The following is an 18389-nucleotide window of genomic DNA, read 5'->3' as shown; positions in this document are numbered from 1 at the left end:
AGATCTATATCACCTGGCAGTCAGGCTTGGCAAACAAATCTTCAGATTCAGGAAAAGAGGGGGGGAGTCTTTGGCCAGAGAAAACAAAGAGGCTTCCTCAAAGTGAACATGGCGTCTGGGATCTAGAACAAGGTTCCCCAGCAATTAAGAATGTGGAAAGAGGGAGCAGCTAGGTGGCTCAGTGGATAGAGCACCGGCCCTGAAGTCAGGAGTACCTGAGTTCAAATCCGGCCTCAGACACTTAACACTTACTAGCTGTGTGACCCTGGGCAAGTCACTTAACCCCAATTGCCTCACTAAAAAAAAAAAATTAAAAGAATGTGGAAAGGACAATTTTCCCATGGGCTTCTATTATAAAAGCAAAACAAACAAAGCACTTCTGTTCCCTTCATTATTTTTCTATGCATTTCTTCTTTAAAGGAGTGATGTTTTGGTCATAGAAACAGATGGAATTGGGTAGCTTTCTCCATATTCAAATAGAAACATGAAGTTGTGAGGTCAGTACTGAAGATTTAAATCTGGAGAGCCCCTGGACAAAATTTCCTTTGCATTGAGCATGCAATATTAATGAATATTAATTATTCCCATTGGGGATATTGTTAATGGAAGCTGGGGCAGGCTGAAGAGAGGTGGGAAAGATCAGGTAGGCCAGGCCACCAAACAGCCCATTGATGTGCACATTGTGCACTGGGTGTCTCCAAGACATCAGAGATTCAATGGATACAAATAAGAACTTAACTTTTCCCCAAATTCCTTTCTTCTTCCAAAGTTTATTTGTATCAAACGCACTACCATCCTGTCAGCCTCCAAGGTCTGGAAGCTCAGCATTATTCTTGTTTCCTCACTCTTCTATGCCCCACATATCCAAACAGTTGCCCAATTCTAGCATTCCTATCCCTACAACTTCTCTGGTACCTGACCCTTCTCTCACTTCATAGCCATTATTTGAGTTGGAACCAAACTCTCATTGCCTGTTACCCAATCCATTGCAGCTGCATTCTGATTGGTCTTCCTCATTCCAGTCTGTGCCTACTTCCAGTTCATATGTTGGTCATATCTCAAAAGTCCATCTTCTCATTCTGAGCCCTGAGTCTATCTCCCCTCTGTCAGCTGGTGTGTTTGCTTTAATCCTTCAGAGATTGTGTATGTATATACATACACACACATACACACATACATATACAAATATACACACATACGTATATATGTATACATATATTTATGTTTTCAACATTTATTTTTGTAAGATTTTTACTTCCAAATTTTTCTCCCTCCCTCTCTAGCCTCCCCCTCCCCAAGACAGCAAGCAACCTGACATAGGTTATATATGTACAATCGCATTAAACATATTTCTCCATTAGTCACGTTGTGAAAGAAGAATCAGAACAAAAAGGAAAAACCTCAAAAAAGAAAAAAAAACCCAAAAAAGTAGAAACAGTATTGTTCAATCTGCATCCAGATGTCCCAATTCTTTTTTCTGGATGTGGAAAGTGTTTTCCAGCATAACTCCTTTGGATTTATCTTGGATCATTGTATTGCTGAGAAGAGTTAAGTCTATCACAATTAACCATCACAGAACGTTGTTGATCCTTCCTACAATGTTCTCTTGGTTTTGCTCATCTCACTCAGCGTCAATTCATGTGAGTTTTTCCACATTTTTCTGAAATATGCCTGCTTATCTTTTCTTACAGCACAATAATATTCCATTACATCCATATACCACAACTTGTTTAGCCATTCCCCAACTGATGGGCATTCCTCAATTTCCAATTCTTTGTCAGCACAAAAAGATAAAAATCACTTATATTTTTATCAGAATAGACACATTATTTCCTGTTTTCAAGATTCAGGGGACAAAGTTCTTCTGAAGGAAATGTTAACAATATGAATTCCATTCTCTGTGCTTCAAAACCCTGTTATTGGAATGTTTCTATTTGGTTGGAAGCTGAGGCTCTGGTGTAACATTTATTTTTATGTCAAAGTGTTCCTAAGAGCTTAAAACAGGAGAAAAGAAAACAGTAGGAGCCTCTAACATTTGCGGGTGGAGTGAGGGGAGTTTCTTCAGATTTGCAATGTAATACCAATTTTAAATCCTAGCAAGATCAGAGCTCAAGTTAGGAGCCCTCTGCTTAGCTTTTATTGTAAAAGATGAAGGTGAAGGAGGGGCTTTTTAATGAGTACAAATAATCAAGGGTGATATAAATCTATACGATTAGTATCAGGAAGTTTAGAGCCCCAAACTCAGCACAGTAATGTGAAAAATATGTTAGGACAAAATAGGTACATTAGTGGATATGTTAGCAGGGTGCTGGTGTTGGTTTTGGTGTTGGTTTGGTGTTTCAGAAGGCAAAAGAGCTTGGACTGCAGCCAAGAATCTATTACCCAGAAAAACTGAGCATTCTCTTTCAGGGGCAAAGATGGACATTCAATGACAATGGGGACTTTCAAGGTTTCCTGATCAAAAGAACAGATCTGAATAGAAAATTCAATCTTAACATACAAACTCAAGAGAAGTTTAAAAAGGTAAATAGGGGGAAAAAGTTACTCAATAAGGTTACACTGTTTATATCCCTACATGGGAAGATAATACTTATAACTCTTGAGAATGGTATATGCATTTGGAGAGACAGAAGGATTATACATAGAGGGTATAAATATAAACTGTCTTTGATGTGATGATATCAAGAAAATTAAGGGCTTAAAAAGGGAGTTTATGGGGAGAAGAGGAAAGTGGAGGTGGAATGAGGTGAATTACATCATATGAGGAGGTGAAAACAACCTATTACAATAAAGGGAAAGAAGGGGAGGTGAACATTGTTTCAACCATACTCTCACTAGATTTGATTCAAAGGGGGAATAACATATACATTCATTTGGATAAAGAAACTTAGCTTATTCTTTAGGGAAGTAAAAGGGTAAGGGGAAAGGGGGGACTGATAGAAGGGAGGGCAAAAGCAAGGAGAAAAGGGTAAAGAAAAGGGAGGGAAGATTGGGGGAGGCAGGTAAGAAGCAAGATGTTGGTGAGGAGGAATAGGGTGAAAGAAGGGGGGAAAGTACAAAGGGGTTAAATAGAATGGAGGGGAATAGACAGCTAGTAATAATAACTGTGAATGTAAATGGGATGAACTCTTCCATAAAACAGAAGTGAATTGCAGAGTGGATTAAAAACCAGAATCCTACAATATGCTGTTTATAAGAAACACATTTGAAGCAGAGAGATACACACAGAGTAAAGGTAAAAGGCTGGAGCAAAATATATTATGCTTTAGCTAAAGTCAAAAAAGCAGGGGTAGCAATCCTTATCTCAGACAAAGCAAAGGGAAAAATAGATCTCATGAAAAGAGATAAGGAAGGAAACTACATCTTGCTAAAAGGTACTATAGATAATGAAGTCATAACAATATTAAACATGTATGCGCCAAGTGGTATAGCATCCAAATTCTTAGAGGAGAAGTTAAATGAGTTACAAGAGGAAATAGACAGTAATACTATACTAGTGGGGGATCTGAATCTCCCCCTCTCAGAATTAGATAAATCTAGCCACAAAATAAATAAGAAAGAAGTGAAAGAGGTAAATAGAATACTAGAAAAGTTAGACATGACAGATGTCTGGAGACAACTGAATGGAGATAGAAAGGAATATACCTTTTTCTCAGCAGTACATGGCACATACTCAAAAATTGACCATGTGGTAGGGCACAAAAACATCATAGTCAAATATAGGAAGGCAGAAATAGTAAATGCATCCTTCTCAGATCATGATGCAATAAAATTACATGGAATAAAGAGTCATGGAAAGGTAGACTGAAAATCAATTGGAAACTAAATAATTTCATTCTAAAGAATGAGTGGGTCAAACAACAAATCATAGAAACAATTAATAATTTTATCCAAGAGAATGACAATAATGAGACAACATACCAAAATTTATGGGATACAGCCAAAGCAGTGCTTAGGGGAAATGTTATAGCTCTAGCTGCTTACATGAATAAAAAAGAGAAAGAGGAGATGAATGAATTGGGCATACAACTTAAAAAGGTAGAAAAAGAACAAATTAGAAATCCCCAATTAAATCCTAAATTAGAAATCCTGAACATTAAAGGAGAAATTAATAAAATAAAAGCAAGATAACTATAGAATTAATTAATAAAACTAAGAGCTGGTTTTATGAAAAAACAATACAATATATAAAATATATATAAAAAAGGAAGAAGAAAACCAAATTACCACTATCAAAAATGAAAGGGGTGATTCTACCATCAATGAAGTGGAAATCAAATCAATAATTAGGAACTATTTTGCCCAACTGTATGCTAATAAATTTGACAATCTAAATGAAATTGGCTTTTTAATGAGGACAAATAATCAAGGGTGATATAAATCTATAGGATTAGTATCAGGAAGTTTAAAATCCCAAACTGAGTTCAGTAATGTGAAAAAAAAATGTTAGGACAAAATAGGTACATTAGTGGATACATTAGCAGGGTGCTGGTGTCGGTTTTGGTGTTGGTGTTTTTAGTTTGGTTCAAAGCAGAAAGAAGGAAAAAGAGTGTTGTAGGGATAGTGAAAAAGTCCTGGAGCAGCAGCCATATTATTTCAGTGCTGTTAGAGGTTTAAATTGGTCCAAATGATTGGGCAAACAATTTAGGATCATGAAAGAAAAGTTACAAATTGTACCCGATGACTCAGAGACTCCATTACTTAGATTATACTCCAAGGAGATTAATAGGGGCAGGAAAGAAGCTATGCATCCTATGAGGGCCACAGCAGTATTATTTGCAATAACAGAAACCTGAAAATAAAATGTCTGCCCAAGGGTTAGTGAGTGGCTGATTGTGCTGCAAAGAAGAGTGAATGTAAGGCATTCAGAGATATGTGAAATGAGTGTGAAGTGATGCAGAGAGAAGAAAGTAGGGCTAGCAGAACAATGTCCACAAGTACTTGTATATATTTTGAAGAGGCAGTGTGGTGTAACAGAAAACATCTGGGAACCCAGAGATCTGAATTCTCGTCCTGACTGCTACTAATCATTTATGCACAAAGTGCTATACTCACATATGTGACAAATCATTTTCTTTTTGAGTTTTGTTTCCTTCATTTGAAAAATAAGTAGCATAATTTCCAAGGCCCCTTTGTGTAAAGGTTATTTGATGAATCTAATCCAATTAAGTAACTCACTTTATAGCCCTTAGAAATCATCCCAATCTTTTCAAGTATGAGGGATGCCCTTTTCACTTAAGTCTTCCCACATAATGTAGCTGAGCTGTGGATATCCATTAACTGAGGAGGTATAAGACTAGAGATGTACTTTCTGAAAAAATTCTGGAGCCCAAAGATTGGGAATCATCAAACCAGTGTAATCCTCTCATGTTTGTCCAAGATCCCTCAAATAATAGCAGAGCCCAGATTTATAGCCCTGTTCTCCAGTCTCCTACATCTGATACCATACATGCTTGAGAAACACAAACATATGGTGAAGAAAGTTCTGGGTGAGAATAAAAGTACTTACCCTCTACATCAAATATCGAGTCTTTTCTGAACAGGCACGGCTTTCGTGCCTTTTCTTCTGGCTGCAGCCAGTCTCACTTCTGTTCTTAATAACTCAACCTCTGTTAATTTATACCCATCTGGAAGAGATCAAAGTGTGTTCCTGGGCATGTATTTATCATCCCCTTGGAAATCCTTGAATGATTTCTGGGCAAGGCCATGGAAATGATTGAAGGATAGTCATACTTGGCCTATAGACAAGATTTTTACAAGCAGAACAGCAAATATCAGAATAGGAAGAAAACAAATATTGCACATTCCCTCTCAAAGACTTATTAGGAAAAGAAATCAGAAATGTATAAATTGTGCAGTGGCTTTTGCGTAAGGAATTAAAATCTAGAGCTGAGCAAAATTTCCTGGATACGAAATAGGGCAGGACAATTGGCTGAGAACTTAATTAGATTATGAATGCAGTGGATACAAGAAAAAAAAAAGTTTCCAAATCCAAGCAAGGTCAGAGCAGTGATTTCTTTACAATGTCTTTTTGCTAATTATTGGAGAAAAAACATCTAATAGGAATGCAGCAGGGCAGGTCCACCCTGCCTGAACTTGGTGGTACTTCTTTCCCTAGTGCTATCCGAGGGGGCTGAAAGGCAACTGGCCCATTTCTATCTTCATCACTGGACTGCTATATTAAAGCCAGTCCCTTGGGTAAAAACAATACTGTTACAGGACCCCTGTCTAAGCACTTATTACCTCAAAAGTGTCACATATATACCTCCCCTTGTCCACACAAATGTGAATTAGGCAATTATTAATTTATTAATTTTTATTTTATTAGTGATTAATTTATAAGGTTAGCTTATTTTTGTAATTATGTCTCTAAAGCATGAAGGGGGCTTACATTTTGATCCATTTATAGTGCTAGGTGGTCAATATTACAAAGAAATCAAAGAAAGAAAAGGCTATATGTACAAAAGTATTTATTTGAAAATTTTTGTTTTTCATTTTTCTCAATTACATGTAAATGACGATTTTTAATGTTCACTCAAAAAAGAATTTTGAATTCCAATTTCTCTCTGTCCCTATCCTTTTCCTTCCTTGACAAGGAAAGCCAATTGATATAGCTTACATGTGTAGTCATACAAAACATTTCCATATTAGTCATGTTGCAAAAGACAACACAGACCAAAAAAATAGAATAAACAAGTTATAAAATATGCTTCAATCTGCATTCATATGCCAGCAGTTGTTTCTCTGGAAGTAAATAGCATATTTTATCATAGGTCCTTTGAAATTGTTATGTTGCAGAGAAAAGCGGAGTCATTCATAGTTGTCCATTGTCCAATGTTCTTGTTATGGTGTATGCTCTTCTGGTTCTGCTCACATCACTTTGTATCAGTTCCTATGTCATTCCTGGTTTTTCTCTCTTTGTGTGTGTTTGTGTGTATTATAGATGTATCTGTATATAAAATAAATGGGAAGTTTAATCTTAAAGGGATGACACTAGGCTTGAAGAAGACAGGGAAAGTTCTTTTTCATGAGATGGGATTCAGGATGAAATTTGCAGGAAGTCAGGACACAGAGAAAAGGAAGAACATTCCCCACATGGAACACAGCCAGTGATAAATTATTGAATCAGGATACAGAATATCTTGTGCAAGGAACACAGAGCAGGCTATTGTAGTCAGTTCACAGAGTACTTGGAAGGGATTAAAGTGTTACAAGATTGGAGAAGAACAGTGTAAAGATGAGGAAGGCTGTAAATGCCAAACGGATCTGGATTTGTAAAAGCAATTCCTTCAGCTCAGGGGGCTGGTGTTCCTCAGTTCTGGTTTGGGTCCCCTCAAGATATGCCACAAAGATGTTCTAGGCACTCAGACCTTGGTCAACTTGCATCTCAAGGAGGTTTAGGGATGTACGGAACACCCCTCTTTCTAGCATGTGCAGAAGAATATGGTAGCCCGAGTGTTCCTGCTACTTCCCTCCCTGCAAGTTGCAGCTCCAGTGACTTTATTTACTGAGTGTACCATTGCTGATGCTTCAGATACACCTCACTCTGTTCTAATGGTGACAACCTTCACTGGCAGTTTATCCACTACTACAGAAACAGGGAAAGGTGGGGATGGAGATGAAGTATTTGTGAATAACTAGTTCAGAAGCTCCCACAAAACTGATAGCCAGCAGGAAGAGCCTTTTCAAACAGCTGATGAGTCTGATCTTCCTCCTACCAACCCAAAGTCTCCATTCAGCTCCTCTGCAGATACTAGCAGTTTTCAACCTATGCCCTTCAGATGAGTTAGGCTTCAGCCTCCTGTTTGGGGAGCAGGGCTCCAGGGTCATCTGTTTAACCAACAGAGAAGAGTGATCCATGCAATGGGAGTCAGAGGTGGACTACACAGGTAATACTAATTAAAAGCTTTGTAAAACTATTGTAGCTGTGAAGAAGACTGTCCCATCTGCTTCTGCTTTAAAAACAAACTAGTTATTTGTTGTTTATTTAGTATTTGGGGTTCGTATGACCCTGGAGGAATTGGTTTCATCATAGCACCCACAAGGCAGGCAGTTATTTACCTGTTGGGTACTGGCTCTACTTGACAGCAACTGCTCCAAGATCGTGCAAGTCCTATCCAGCATCACTGTCGCCCTCCTGACAGAGTTCCTCCTCTCCATACTTGGGCCGTGGTCACTGAAGCAGCAAGAGTCTCCTGCTAGAGTTTGTGGTCAAAGCCTGAATTCCAGAGACAATGGTTGGGTTGGAGGACTCAGCTGTACTAGCCTTGCCCTGTTAAGGCCTAGAACAAGTTTTGACATGTGAAAGCTGAAAGGTTGAAACATTACTCTTATTCCCTTAGAATTATTCTTGCAGAGACTTTATTTGATTTCTTTCCGTTTTTTTTTTTTGCTTTAAATACTGAGATATCCCAAACAAGAAATCACACACAGTTATTCATGCAAGGTGGTGCTTCTGTGTCAATTATTAATCGTCTCTGATCCTCAACCCCTGTCAAGGGCTTGAACCCTTGACCCTGAAAATTGGCACCCAAACATGGACCAGGACTTGGACCCTGGAGGGAGAGGTGAAGCTGTGCCCAGAGTAGGAAGCTCTGTGTCATTGAGGATCATATAGGAGACCCCCCAGGAAAAGGAAAGCTCGCACTACAGGATCTGTTAAGAAACCAGGAGTGGGGGTATAGGGTCTGAAAGAACTCTGAGTACCTCTTTGCTTGGGTTAATTTAATTTCCTCCTGGTTGAAAGATATAGGCTTGCATACAAAATGGGACAAAATGTAACTCAAGGTTTAAAAGACCTCAATAAAGATGTATATACTCTGCAGTTAGTAACTGTAGGAAAAGGGGTTAAGGTAAATAGAAAGACCTTAAAGCAATTCATTAAGCTAGTATATGAACAGGCACCATGGTTCCCAGAAGGACCTAAAATTACAGTGCAATCCTGGGAAAAGGTTGGGGAAGCTATTATAAGATTGAAACAGGAGCTCCCACCTTCCTATGCCACTATATATAATGTTATAAAATTTTGTCTTGAGGATTCCCAATTCCTCGTGCAATTAGAAGAAGCCACTGAAAAAGGGAGCAATTCAGAGTCAGAATATGAGAGTGAGGAACAAGGAGATTGGGGAGGTTATGGATGGGTCAGGAAATTTTGACAAATTGGGAAAAGGGAGTAAGGGGAAAATTGGATGTGGCCAAAAAGAAACAAATGATAAATCGGGACAAGTTCAACTGCACTGACCTGAAAAAGAAAATGGGTGGTGTTTTATTGCAATACTGTCTGGCCACAGAAACCCCCTCATTTGGCTCTTGAGTTCCCTGGAACAGAGTATGCATTTTGTTTTTCTCCTTTGTTGCCTCAGAAACCTCAGTTACATTGGGTGGGCCCTCAAGGTCTGAGGTAGGATTTTTCTCGGGTGCAGTCTTTGCCCAATCCACCTTGAAGGGACAGGGAGAGAAAACATTCTGCAAGACCCCTCAAGAGTATCCTTACGAATTTGGAAAAAAGGAAAAAAATTGGACATGTGTGAAAATTACTTATTTGCAAGAGAAAGTTTTAAAGTATGGCTGTTTGTTTGCTTGTCTGTGTGCAGCAGCTAGTCTGCTTGTTGTCTTGTGCATTTATGTCTGTCAAATATTGTAATTGTGTTGTACAATCTGTGGGGGAATTTTTGGTTGTACCTGTACCCTTTCAGAGCGATGGCCAGACTCTGAAGGTGGGGGATGGGAAGTCTCTGACTTCTGGATATCTGTACAGGTGTGTGTCTACTTAAGAGTTTGAATTTGGAATTGGGATGTACCTTCTTTGCTAGGCATTCAAAGCATTAGGTGAACATTGTAAAAACTGGTTGAAAAAAATGCTGCTACTTTGAAATCTTTTTTAATGGAATGGTTAAAAATCAGGAACTATTTTTTTTTTTGTTTGTTTATCCAGGGCAATGAGGGTTAAGTGATTTGCCCAGGGTCACACAGCTAGTAAGTGTCAAGTGTCTGAGGCCGGCTTTGAACTCAGGTCCTCCTGGGTCCAGGGTCCGTGCTTTATCCACTAAGCAATCTAGCTGCCCCAATCATGAACTATTTGTAATGTGTAAGAATTTTAAAGAAATAAGTCAAGCGTGACTTGTGCTGCTGCTCTATTCAACCCTCCACCCCCAACCCAGGTGCTGGCTGGCTGGCTGTACAGCACCAGAGCAGAGTGGTAGGTAAGAGAGAATGTTTAGAAAATCTTAAGAAACTGTCCAGAGTATTTTAAATTATTGGGAAAAGCAGATAGAAAGAAAACTATGCCATTTTGTTACTGACTGTTCAAAGAATTTTGAATCTTGAAAAAAAAAGGAGGGGAGTATATTTAAGGTGCACTGTCACTTTAAGTGCTCACCTGCCATTTCAAGGTTTGTGAATTCTGGAAGAAACCAAAGAGTACTGCTAAGTTTTAAAGTTGCTTTTAAATTGATGTATACATGTTAAAATTGTGTTAAAACAAAGCAATTGATTGTTTTAACAAAAACAGGTACATTAGTGGTTTCCTCTAAGACAGAGGAAAGCATTGGAAGCTGGTAAATTATTCCACAAAAAAGGCCTTCTAGATTTTTTAAATTTGTAAACTTGACAGAAAAGAGCTTGTTACAAGGAATGGTTTTGCTGAGGGTTTATAGGGCTGCTTTTGTATAGAAGTAATTTCTAATGATTGATCTTTACACCAGGATAAAGTTTAGACCTGAGAAGAAGGAAGGAAAAACCGAGCAATATGTGTGTGTCCTGGTAAATTTTTTTTGCTCCTTGCAATTTCATGACAGTAGAGTTTTGCTATGTAAGATAAAATATTTTGGGGACAGTAATTTATATTATTTTGAGTTTTGAATTCAGGTATAATTGTTTGGATGGTTAAGCCAGTAATCCAAGTACTGGAGAGAATGCCACAAATCAATGCCACAAGAGGGAATGTGTTGCTTACAGGTGGAGGTATCTAGGAAAAGCCCAGAGGAAAATTTTGGACTCAATCCGAGGTAGGCTTCTTTTGGTTCATTGAGTTCCTAAATGTTTTCCCACCTGGCTATCCCTGAATTTGGCTAGTACTGTATGACTGGTGGTCACTTGTAACTTTTAACTGAAATCAAACAGAGCGAAGGATGTTTTATCCTGGCCTTATAATCATGTCGCTGCCTTTTCTTTTATAGCAGATTTCTATAATCAGAGCAAGTAGTCAGTAGAAGAAATGAGCACAATGCAAGTATGTAAGATCTTACTGTTTTCAGTTTGAATGTGGGGTCACTTGATATATCAAACAACAAGGTATATTAATATTCAGGTTTGTCATCTACCTACTAATGCTTACATGGTATTATGATAAGGTTAAAGTAACGGGGTATTTTTTTGGTTTAGAAGAAAGTGAAATTCCTCCCCATTCAGATGAGAGAGAGGATGGTAACTAGAAAACATAGTTATGCATTTTAGGTTTTATCATCAATCTGCCCAGTCAGATCTCTGTTATGTACTGCCAAGGGCACCAAGCTACCAACTCCATAGTACAAGGGAATCACAGAGCAGACCTTGATGCTGGATCAGCTGCCGGGTCCATTCACCGGTCAACCCTAGCCCTGGTCCTCTTGTACCCTATTGGGCCCCAAAGGTATTTCCCCTTCCTATAACAAGGAGGAGATTATAAATCTTTAGTGTTAACTACCAACTGCTTAAGCCCATATGTTAACTTGGGCTATTTGGATTATAGAGTAAAAATACTACTGCCTCTTCTCATATTAAAGTCAGAAGAGGAACCTGGGACAATTTTCTTTGGTGGACTTGGAAAACTGCTGCCCTCACTATTCCTTTTGTTGGATAACTTGAACATGAAGCTATGCTTACAAATTTCACTTTGGTAATAAAATAAATTTCTAATTTTGCTGAATTAGGGTTACAAGAATTCGAAGAGTGCTTTAACTCTCTGGCAAATGTGGTCCTGGACTGAGGCAGAGTCTGTATGGTTCAGAATACCTGAAGTTTGAGCTGCCATCCAGAGATTACCTGCATGGCTGAAACTGTTTACAACTGCTTGCTTCGTCCAGTTTTTCATGGAACTCTTAAATTTATTCTGTATTAGGGTCCATATTGCCTCTTGGTTTGTTTGGAAATTATTTGTGTTTAGTGTTGTCGTTCTTGCATTTGTAACACTAGTTCTTACATCTCCCTCAATTGATAAACCCCCTGTGGGCCCCTATGTCGCTCCCACTCAGCAGGAAGCAGTAACAGAAGAGATGATCTTCGTCCTTTTTCCGGGGTATATGAAAAGAGGGGAATGATGTAGGAAGCAAAATAGTATTAATAGAGATCTTTATAAGGTTATATCTGAATTAAGAGATGATATTATGGAAATTAACGAAGAAGTAGAAATGATGGTTATGTTTACAAAATTACGTTGTGATTATAAGTTTTCTGCATTTTGTTTGCTTCCTGTACCTTATAATGATACTAAGTATAATTTTACTAACATTCAGGATCATTTACATGGTTTATGGGGATGTTCTAATATTACTATGGATATTGATGAGTTACAAAGTATTGTTAATGAAATAGATAGGAGTCTAAGGGAGGATTTTTCACCTTCCAAAACAGCTTCTGATATTGCCACCTGGATCTCTCGGGCCCAGGGGTGGCTGACTGGTATTAGTCATCAGGTACTGGGCTTTGCCCTATTGATTGTTCTTGCGTGTCTTGCTTGCAGGGGGATGGCCATGGCTAACCTGATGACGTATAGCATCAAGCTGGTGCAAAAACAAAAAGGGGGAGATGTGGCAAACCCAGAGGGCTCTCTGTCGCCCCTCTGACTGAGTTCCCCCTCCCCATACTTGGACCTCGGTCACTGAAGCAGCAAGAGTCTCCTAGGAGAGTTTGTGGTCAAAGCCTGAATTCCAGAGACAATGCTTGGTGGTTCTCCCAGGGTTCGAGGACTTAGCTGTACTAACCTTGCCCTGTTAAGGCCTAGAACGAGTTCTGACATGTCAAGGCTGAAAGGTTGAAAAATTACTCTTATTCTTTTAGAATTATTCTTGCAGAGACTTTACTTGATTTTTTGGTGAATTTTTGCTTTAAATACTGAGCTATCCCAAATAAGAAATCACACACAGTTATTCATGCAAGGTGGTGCTGCTGTGTCAATTATTAATCGTCTCTGATCCTCAACCCCCTGTGAAGGGCTTCAACCCTTGACTGGACACATCACTGTGCAAACAACAGGGTTAACAACAGCAGTCACACTGTACTATTCCCCATTTCTAACTTTAGGAAGAGACTAGAGTGTGTTCATAGGTTTTCTATTTCTGGTGGTCAGTCATCAAACCTGAAAAGCTTATAATCCTTAATTCCTTAACCACTGTCAAGTTCTCTAGACAGTAGAGTGGCTGAACATTCAGAGGCTTTAAAATTGCAGCTCCTTCTGGATTCCCCAAAGATTATCTGTACTCTTCTTTAAACAGGACTCAGTCTCTCGATTTAGGGTTATCTTCACCATATCTGAAATGCCATTCTACCCCATGACACATGGGACACTAAGGAAGACATCTTCATTAATGCCATATAGACCCTTAATCATGGTAGAAATTGGATGCAGTCTTCTAAGAGTCTTCACAATGTTTGCTGCCAGATGTGCCACAGACAGGCCAATGGCCCAGGAAGTGTCTCCCTTCAGCTTGATCTCCTCATAAACACTTTCAACCACCTATTTATGAACTTCTTTCCAATTCTCTCCATCAGCATCTGTTCCCAAAGCAGGATAAAGATTCTTCAGAGACATACTGGCAGCATTCACAGCGCTCCACTCAGGAAGACTGGAGACTCCATGTTCCCTATGAACCCATATGTGAGAACTTGAAGAATGGACAACAAGTCTCTCCTCTTCCCCCATTAGGTAACAGAAAACGGCCGAATCCAGATTGTCACCACTATCAATAACACAGCTGTCGTGATAACCACTTAGCTTTCAGGTCACATATGTCGAAATACCCACTGGATGGGAATCAATAAGTAGTTTGCAATAAGGGCTATATTTAACAATATTGGAAATGATGAATGCAAAGATATTCACATTATGCTGGACCAAATTAAGGTGACTTCCCCTCCTGTTGATACACTCCAGCAGTAAAAAACAACCAGCTCTGAGTGTGCAGTCACACCGTTAGTCTTTGCCAGAAACAATCTTTAGTTTTTTGAGGAAAAGGCTGCCATGTTGGAGACCCATCACCTCTCTCTTTAGTTTGTCTTCTATGACAACAGCTAGGGCATGTTCATCAGCAAAATCCTTCATTAAGCTACTGAGGGCACGTGCCATGCCAACTGCACCAACCCCAACAGTGATCTTGTTATGGGGAACCTGGTCTTCCTTAAGGACATTCACAATCAGCTGATCCTTGACAATAGTTCCCCTTTTCTGGGCAAGGTAGGTTTCTGGTCAGACTGTGAGGAGGCCTGAGTTAGATGTGAGACTGCTGCTCCCAGACTCCTGCCTCTCATGCAGTTTTAGTGTAATGATTGTTGAAGTTAAAGTGCTTTGTCCTGAAATTGGTATGCTCACATTTCAACATCTCTACTAATAAAATAATTTCCATGTAAAAAATGAGCCAAACAGAAGATTTTATCCTGGAGGGAGACAGGAGACACTGAAGTTTGCCGTATATGGGGGAGACAGACCTGAACTTTAGGTGGGTCAGGACTTTTGACTGGAAGATGGAAGGGAGGAGGCAGGGAGAGCAACTCTCATTCTCACTTCAACCTTCAATCCTTCCACTCTTCAATGTAATGCCCAGTTATCCTAAGCTTTAGCTACACTCTTGCTCCTTCCGTATCTCAAACCCTTGGTGAACCCAAAGAAATTTATATATTTGCCCCCTTATTTTATCATCAAACATTCCTTGCCAAGCTTCAACCTTGGCTTACTCCTTCTATTTGCAACCTTCATTACTACTGAGCTGCTGTTGAATGGAGCTGGAGAAAAATCCCAAAACTACTCATTGGGCCCATTAAAATTTTGTTATATTATCTCAAATAGGGAATTCCTGCAGGCAAGCATCTTTCTTTATTATCTAGTTTTTTGCATCTTCTTAATTTACAAACTCAGCACAATAGTTACACAAACTCTTTCATCTTTCCTCCAGCCCCCAATGGTGCTCCAACTCCAACTCTCTTAGTTATGGCATTGTCTTACTCTCCCCACCGCCCCAATTGAGGCCATTTGCCCTACTCTTCCTCGAATCATTTCACTTAATTTCCTTCATTTCAGTTGCCTTTCCCCACTGTCTCCTTCTTCTCTCCTTTACCACATGAAGAGATGCCCCTTTTCTTTGCCAAGGCAAACCCCTCTATCTGCACAGGTGATCCCATTCCATCCTGTCTTTTCAAGCAGACTGGCTCCTCTGTCATCCCCAATCTCTCACCAGTCTTCCAACTCTCCCTTTCTCCTGGCTATTTCCTTGCTGCCTATAAACATGCCCATGTCTGCCTCATCCTCAAAAATCCTCAGTTGATACACCCATCCCTGCTACCTGTCATTCTGTATCTTGTTTCCCTTTCATATCCAAACTCCTTGAGAAAGCCATCTCTGTCAGTGCCTCAACTTTCTTCTTGCTCTCCTCTTACCTATTGTCTGGTTTTCTTTCTCAGCATTCAAATGAAACCACTTTCTTTAAATTTTCAGGGATCTTTTTCTCAGTTAAATTTCAGAGAAACTGATGACTACTTAACCCCTGGTTTTCCAGTGGTTCAAGCCACTTGGATGTGGAAGTGCTGGCAAAAGGGGTCAGTGATATCTTCCTTGCTTCCATATATGACTGCATTTGCGATTTTCCTCCATTTCCACCACACTGTGCTCAAGGGTTCTTGACCACTCCTCTTGGTTATTGACTTATTCAAGTATTTAGTATGGGGCCTGACATATAGTAGGTGCTTCATTATTTTGTAGAGTTATATTGACTCCTGAAACTATCACTGATAGAAGATACTCTTGTCAAGAATGGGCCCACCAACTCTGCCCAGCCCATTGCCAAGTGCTATCCCAATGCCAGGAATGAACAGATAAACCCAAGCATTTCAGCAAGAGTATTCCACTGTCCTAGACCCTTGGCCCGATTTCCAGCCCCTATATATATATATATAATATATATATATATATAATTTAATATATATATATATATATATATATAATTTAAAAAGGGGATAGTTGCTATTCATGCCATAACCAATCCAAATTGTTGATTTACTCCCACAAACAGGGCAGGCATGCCAGCCTGGTTAGAATAGCCAGGCATACTGACAGTGAGATGGGAGTATGCCATGTGCTATATAGGCCAAACTAGTGCTACCACCTCCCTTTGCTTACCCTCAGAACTACATAAATGAAATCCAGGACTGAGAAGCAAAATCTCTAGGAAATGAAGCACCCTTCAGACCACTGACCCTGATTCTCTGTTGATCTCTTCTCAAGGTGTGTCAACCCTTTTGCCCTCCCTTCCCACCTTTTTTGCTATCCTTACCATTGCCAACACAATCTGATGATCAAGTGGCATCTACAGGCAGCTAAACCCAGTATGCCACATGCTGCTCATCCTGATGCCAACTCAGAAGGACTGACTGTGGTAATTTTCCAGGGAAACAACCCTTCTGGAGATTTGATCTGCCAACTGCCTCTTCAGTATAACAAGTACTTTTGCTTTAATTAATGTTCCATGGGTTTTTTTGAGATAAAGAAGCATCATATGAGGGCTTTTGAATTGATGCAGATCTATACTGTTTCTTCAACCTGGGTGTACCTTTTATGGTTCCATGTTTGAAGGAGTACCTGCTGTACAAACATGTTGAACTTAAGGCACCAAGCCAAGACTGTGAGGCTCTCCTAATGTCACTTTGAGCTGGTTTAATATAGACCATTTCAAAGAGACTGTACAAGATGAAGAGGAGCATTCGAGGACCTACTAGTCATGAACCATGCCCTGGAAATCATGGTCAGAGAAGGTGATGAGGGTGAATTGATGGTTCATTGTACAGTGATATCAAAGAATGAAAACTAAGTGATCCCTTTCCATTGAGAATCAAGAATATGTTTGTTAATCTTAGTAAGTAGAGTCTCAGTTGGACTCCAGGGGACAAAGCAGTATGAGTCCAAGGGATATGAGAAGAGAGTAATCAAAAATGAATAGTTGGCAGAGAGCCTTGGAATCAAATGTGAATAGTCTGGATCTTCGGAAAAGGGAATAGAGTGGTCCTTTTTCTGAACTTCCATTACTCTAATAATTGGAACCTCATCATTTTGCCTTTGTTCTTTTACTGCTTTTTGTGTGTTTTGCCTCTCAATGAAGACTGTAAGCTTTTTGAGAGCAGGGGCCATATCTTTTATTTTTGTATTCCTTGTGGTGCTTAGCATAGGACTAGACAGTCTCAAACAATGTATGTGCTCAGTAAATACTAGGTAATATGAGTGATTAAGAATGCTCACTAAATAATTGCTGAAAGATGAATTCTGAGAAGGCAAGTGAATCTTGCCACTTTTGCTATTTGTTTGCTAAGTTTATTTGTTGTTTTCCTGATATAATTTTATATCATTATATATCCATTGGAAAGTATAATTATAAAAATGCTGATTTGTTCTAACACTATAATGTAGTTATCCTGATTAACTGAAACAGGTATTTGGGCCATCTGAGGGTGAATCTATTACTTCCCTTGTGTAAACTCATTAAAAAACAGCATTGATTTGACAAATTCTGGTTCTTATGGATGGAGAGCAAGAGAAAGGAATTGGGATCTAGTTTTGTTGAAGGTTTTCTTTAGGTATCATGGATCACAAAACCTCCCTTATTCTGAGATTTTCTTCCACTAAGAATCCATAATGTCAGCCTTTCTATTACCTAAACATTTAAGTCATGAAGGAACATGGTATCAGAGAGGTATAACTTTCAATTTCATTATCTGGGGGAAACAGACCAAAATGGGATCTCAACTTTACTTTATAATATATGATGTGGAAACAATACAGGGAATAATTAGGACAAAGCCAGTTGAGTAAGAGAAATGCAAGGACATTGAAAACTTGTTGAGGGCAGGTAGTAGAAGGTATTTAGGTGGCCACCTTGATTGGGAGCCTGGTGGGGTTGAGCTAGGGAGGAACTTACTTTTGGCACATATTCTCCTTTCTGGTAGCCTCCACTTTGAACTAATAATTTTTACTAACAAGTTATGTTTTAATTCTACTAGCGTCCATGAGCTATCAGACATAACACAAATCAAATTTCAAAACTTTATAATCATTTTTTTTTTCAGTGAGGCAGTTGGGGTTAAGTGACTTGCCCAAGGTTACACAGCTAATAAGTGTCAAGTGTCTGAGGCCACTGAACTGAGGTCCTCCTGAC

General features: G+C 39.2%; 1 protein-coding gene and 1 pseudogene across 1 annotated transcript in view; both read right to left on the bottom strand.

Annotated features, from left to right (window-relative positions):
• The window catches only part of LOC122730456 (sulfotransferase family cytosolic 1B member 1-like), a 37859-nt gene extending 32198 nt beyond the window's left edge, over positions 1-5661 (bottom strand). The window contains exon 1 of the mRNA XM_043969583.1: positions 5510-5661. The gene's annotated coding sequence lies outside the window, so the exon portion shown is untranslated. The remainder of the gene's footprint in view (positions 1-5509) is intronic.
• Positions 5662-13411: 7750 nt separating this feature from the next.
• LOC122732289 lies at positions 13412-15408 on the bottom strand (annotated as a pseudogene).
• Positions 15409-18389: the final 2981 nt, after the last annotated feature.

Source organism: Dromiciops gliroides, chromosome 6, assembly GCF_019393635.1.
Source record: "Dromiciops gliroides isolate mDroGli1 chromosome 6, mDroGli1.pri, whole genome shotgun sequence".
In the NCBI taxonomy this organism is placed as follows: Eukaryota; Metazoa; Chordata; class Mammalia; order Microbiotheria; family Microbiotheriidae; genus Dromiciops; species Dromiciops gliroides.
Note: the sequence above shows the minus strand (reverse complement) of the source record. Positions and strands in the feature narration are given on the sequence as shown.